This window comes from Ascaphus truei, chromosome 6 (genome assembly GCF_040206685.1).
Source record: "Ascaphus truei isolate aAscTru1 chromosome 6, aAscTru1.hap1, whole genome shotgun sequence".
Classification (NCBI taxonomy): domain Eukaryota; kingdom Metazoa; phylum Chordata; class Amphibia; order Anura; family Ascaphidae; genus Ascaphus; species Ascaphus truei.
Genome location: NC_134488.1, coordinates 104,266,967 through 104,272,966, shown reverse-complemented (window position 1 = coordinate 104,272,966; position 6,000 = coordinate 104,266,967). Strand labels below are relative to the sequence as shown.

The following is a 6,000-nucleotide window of genomic DNA, read 5'->3' as shown; positions in this document are numbered from 1 at the left end:
GACAGAGAGAGAATGTGAGACAAAGACAGAGAGAGTGCGAGGGCGAGAATGCGAGGGCGAGGGCGACACAGGGAGAAGGCGAGGGCGACACAGGGAGAGGGTGACACTCACAGACACACACACTCACAGACACGCAGAGACACACTCACCCAGAGACACACTCACGCAGAGACACACTCACGCAGAGACACACTCACTCAGAGACACACTCACTCAGAGACACACTCACTCAGGCACACACACAGACACACACGCAGAGACACACACGCAGAGACACACACGCAGAGACACACACGCAGAGACACACACGCAGAGACACACTCACTCAGAGACACACTCACTCAGACACTCAGAGACACACACACACACACACAGACACACACACACACACACACACACAGACACACACACACAGACACACACACACAGGCACACACACACAGGCACACACACACACACACACACACAGGCACACTCACTCACGCGGAGACACTCATGCAGAGACACACTCACTCAGAGACACACTCACTCAGAGACACACTCACTCAGAACACTCAGAGACACACACTCGCTCTGACACACACACACACACACACACAGGCACACACACACAGGCACACACACAGACACACTCACTCACAGACACACACACTCACAGACACGCAGAGACACACTCACGCAGAGACACACTCACGCAGAGACACACTCACGCAGAGACACACTCACGCAGAGACACACTCACGCAGAGACACACTCATGCAGAGACACACACTCACTCAGGCACACACAGGCACACTCAGACACACTCAGACACACTCACTCAGAGACACACACGCAGAGACACACACGCAGAGACACACACGCAGAGACACTCACTCAGACACTCAGAGACACACACTCACTCTGACACACACACACACAGACACACAGACACACACAGACACACACACACAGGCACACACACACAGGCACACACACACAGGCACACACACACAGGCACACTCACTCACGCAGAGACACTCATGCAGAGACACACTCAGAGACACACTCACTCAGAGACACACTCACTCAGAACACTCAGAGACACACACTCGCTCTGACACACACACACACACACAGACACACACACAGACACACAGGCACAGGCACACACACAGACACACTCACTCACAGACACTCACTCACAGACACTCACTCACAGACAGACACAGACACTCACTCTGGCACTCACACACACACACACACACTCACCGGGTCGCACGCGGCAGCAGGCCCCTCCGCACGGCAGCAGGCCCCTCCTTAAGGCAGCAGGCCCCTCCGCACGGCAGCAGGCCCCTCCGCACGGCAGCAGGCCCCTCCGCACGGCAGCAGGTCCCTTCTTAAGGCAGCAGGCCCCTCCGCACGGCAGCAGGCCCCTCCGCACGGCAGCAGGCCCCTCCTTAAGGCAGCAGGCCCCTCCGCACGGCAGTAGGCCCCTCCTTAAGGCAGCAGGCCCCTCCGCACGGCAGCAGGCCCCTCCCCCCCCGAAGCACGCTCCCCGAACACCAAGCGGGGATCGGGGGCAGATGATTAGGGGGAGATCATGCGCAGGAGGCGCGCACGGGGGAAGCTGGGTTGGCGCTTCCCCCTCCGTTCCACGTGCGTTGCACGCGGGGCTTGCTTTGGGCTTCCCCCTCCGTCCCACGTAGGGAGCGGAGGGGGGAGGGAGCGGAGGGGGCTAGATTGCGCGCGGCGCTTGTTTTGGGCTTCCCCCTCCGTCCCACGTGGGGAGCGGGGGGGGGGGTGAGGGTGAGGGTGCGGGGGATTCTGGGTTGCTGGGGGGAACAGGCAGCGCAAATGGCAGGACACTCTGCTTGCCCTGTGCACGCGCGCCGGGACCAGACCACAGGATTTGCCGCCATTTTTTTTAACTTTTTTTTTAACCCAATCAGGGAGGGGGATTATTTATTTATTTATTTAAAAAAAAAAAAAAAAAATTGGCACGAGCAGGGGAATTCATTGAGCTGCAGCACGGGTCGCCAGCTGCCTAAATCCACTCGCAACGGGCGACTTGTTATCATTATTTGTCGAGCACTGTATATATATATATATATATATATATATATATATATATATATATATATATATATATATATATATATATATATATATTAGTGTTGGGGTTTGAGCTTGCTGGGAATGTGTGAGTTAAAAAAAACTTACATTTATTTAGTTACTATTAAAAAAAACGAATTACATTTAAGTTTTATTTTTTGGCATATTTAACTTTCATGAGTGCAAATCGCAGTGCTTGCCCATCTGTGCCCCTGTTTCTATACTATATTCCGGCGTTCACCTTGATTGTTTTTTTTTTTTTTTACTCATTTATACATAAGATGAGCAGGAGTCCTCTCTTCTATGCATATGTAGCTCTTCAGAAAGCTTTGATAACTTGCGAAACTCGCTCGAGAACTGCTTCTTCCAGATCGGTAGCACTCCTGTTCAGACAAACCGTGCGGGAGCTAAAAAATGGTCAAACTCGCATTTTTTTTTGAGATATCGAGGAATTCAGGTAACTTCGATAATCACACCGCGGATGCAACTCATAGGTTCTCATCTCACCACCTCAAGGGTGGTGAGAAGGGATCAGCGATGTGACTTACATTTGTTCTTCTATTTTTACTGCATCAGATTGAAGCCGGGAGTCTCCTGAGCTGACCCACATTGATACCAACTCCAGAGACCCCCTGCTTCTAGCCTATGGAAAAAATACATTTAGCTAACTGCTAAGGCAATGAAGGGGTTAAATACCAGTGCCCGCTTTATTAGGGTTAGAGGGGGTGGGTGAAGGTGTTATTTGTCCGGTGGTGGGTGTTTATGCCTACCGGGAGGGTTGCAGGAGGAGTTAACCCCTTAATTACCTTAACAGTTACTAGCGCTAAGGTAATGAAGGGGTTTACCGATCCCGCTACCCACCCGGTAAGCATAAACATCCGCCATGAGGCAAATACCATCTTCACCCACCCACTCTACCCCCAATAAACATCACAATACAATACAAACACCTATACTACCCAATATACCTATTGATTGCCGGTGGGGTTACCCATGCCGTCAATGGGAGCAAAGATAACCCCAATGGCAATGAATGGGCACCCAGCTACCCGCCCCCTCTACCCTGAACCACCCCCCCCTTACACATACAGTACAGTAATGTGCAAAATCCCTATTATCCAGATCTGGATAATAGCACATTTGCCCATTAAGAATAAAACATTATCCAGACAGAATAAAGTAAATTAAAGTTCTACTTACTCCTGTCAGGATAAAGGCTCCGGGAGGGTAGTAAGGCCTCCCGGGTGGGTATCGGGGGCTGTGGGGGTTAACCCCTTAATTACTATAATGGTTACTAACCGCTACGGTAATTAAGGGTTTAGTGGTCAGTAGTTCATTTTTGTATTTTAATGTTGCTGCCCACAGAGTCCAAGGAGAACGGTGATGAGGACAGGGGCGGCCTTCATCCTGGCAACTTTAATTTACTTTATGCTGGCTGGGTAATGTTTTTTTATTAATCGTCAAATGTGCTATTATCCAGATGTAGATAATAGGAATTTTGTACATTATTGTACTGTATGAGTTGGGGGTGTTGTGGTAGAGGGGGTGGGTAGTAGGGTTGTTATCCTTTAATGTTTTTTGGGGTAGAGGAGGTGGGACAGTGAAGGGGGTAGTTGCCCCAGGGTGGTTGGTTAGGCCTCTCGGGTGGGTAGCGGGAGGGTTTAACCCCTTTATTACCGTAGTGGTTACCATCGCTATGGTAGTGAAAGGGTGAACTCCTCCCACAACCTTCCCGATAGGTTTAACCACCCATCCTGGGGCAACTACCCCCTTCATCCACCCCCTCTACCCCAAAGAAACCAGGTACTTTGGCTTAACCCCTTCATTACCTTAGCGGATAGCCGCTATGCTAATTAATCTGTTTTTATTTTATTTTAATAACAGAGTATTGTATCAGGGGATATCCGGACCTGAACTGCATTAATTTTTGCATCAGGAACCCCCTGCTTCCTGAGTTACAGGACCTGGTATGGGGTGCCGGTATCTCCCTGCATTGTTAAATGTCCCATGTCACGTGACTGGGACATTTAAACACACAGTAGATATTGGCACACCATACTGGGGCCTGTAACTCAGGAAGCAAGGGGTCCCCGAGCCTGAAATTAATGCGGTCCTGCTCCGGAGACCCCCTGCTACAATACTCTGTTATTAAAATTTAAATGAAAACAATGTGATCGCCTGTAAGAGCTGTGCAGGGAGATGCAGCTCTCTCTCTCTCTGTGCAGCTCTCTCCGTGCAGTTCTTACAGACTGCGGGAAGATCGCAGCGGTAGAACTTTTATAAAAAGGCAGAGATAAGGACACTGCAATACTGAGCTATATTGGCATTTTGATACCTCACGGTTTCTGACTTTCAATAATTCTTTCTGAATACCGGGATAACACAAATGTCAGACCGTGAGGTAGGGTCATGCCAAACCGTTTGATTTGGTAGTGATAACATCGAAGATTAGTGAATAGCCCCCTATGTTTGAATGCTTTTAGTTATCGTTTTCTGAAGAAACAAGATGTTTAAATGTCAGACCTATAACTATAGGAGCCCATCCATACCTGTGACAGCCTATGCAGTGCTCATAAACCTGCTGTGGTTTTCTTGGCCCTTTCAGGGATCTGGGAGCACAATATGGGCTTTTATCTCCTCGGGCAATCTTGGGCAGAGTATGCTCCAGGCCTGTTATACTCATTATATTTGTGGTCTAAAATGTACGTTAATTTTATTGTATATGTTTAAATGTTGTCTTTTTTATGACATTAAGTTTTTGTTTCTCAAATTAACATTATGGTGTTACTTAGGATGTGGCAGTCCGGGGGTTACTGGCCACTGGCTGGAACGCTGAACCCAGATACAGTACCAACCATGTCTGTTGAACAAGTAGAAGGGCAGAGTACCCTATGGTAGTGACGTCTGACGTACCCGACGTACGTTTCACCTTACTGGCTTCATCAGGGGAGGTTGCATAGCAACTGTTTAGTGGTGAGAGGATCAAAACGATAAAAATCCCGCTCACAGCTCTGGGTTGCAATTCGTGACATTTAAGTCACTAATTAGAACAAAATATATACGTGTACACTAAAACTAGTGATAAGATACAGTACATTCAGATTCGGTCTAGCTAAGTGATTGTAACATTATTACTTACTTGTATATATTTTAAAAGTTCTATGAGCTCTAAATACTATACATCTGGGGAACCATATATTTTAGTGGCTACTCTGTGATTCCACAGAAGTGCCAACTGTAGCACAACTCAACCAAACAGTTCTTGAGTATCTGTTTAGTGGTGAGAGGGTTAAAATGATAAAATTCCTACTCACATTTTCAGATTGCAATTCGTGACATCTAAGCCACTAATTAAAACTTTGTATTTACTAATCCAGTTGAAGTGTTCACCTAGTCAGTGATAAGATACAGTGCAATCCGACTCTGTTCAGCTAGACTTTAGGATACTTACCTGTGCAGATCATTCAGTTGTAGGTTTGATTATACAGTACTATAAAGATTTATGCACACTACCATTAGACTGGATCACTAGCACATTCACGCCTTCAAGCCCTCCTTCAATCTTAATTGATTTTATTCGTTTGTTTTGTCTATTTCGTGTAGTGGCTTCCAAACCATATTTTAATTAATTTCTAATAAAAATGATTTTTAAGTCAATTCAACAGGGTGTTGTCTAGTGCCACACAATAGGGATTCTTTCTTCTCAAGTTATCATGTTATTTTATTGTTGTGTTGTTTAGGTGATTGGTTTCTTTCATTCTTGTGTTGTTTAGGCATTTGATTTATTTTATTGTTGTGTTGTTTAGGTGCTGTTGTTTATTTTAGGTTGCCCATTGACTGCTATAGTGCCTTATCATGCCCATATTATATGGGCATTATGTACCACTGTGTCAATCAATGGGTGGA

The 6,000-nt window shown here is 47.0% G+C and overlaps 1 protein-coding gene across 2 annotated transcripts in view; it reads left to right on the top strand.

The window, feature by feature from the left end:
* LOC142497555 (T-cell-interacting, activating receptor on myeloid cells protein 1-like) overlaps positions 1-6,000 on the top strand; it is a 73,810-nt gene that overhangs the window by 56,114 nt on the left and 11,696 nt on the right. The gene's annotated exons all lie outside the window — the stretch shown is intronic.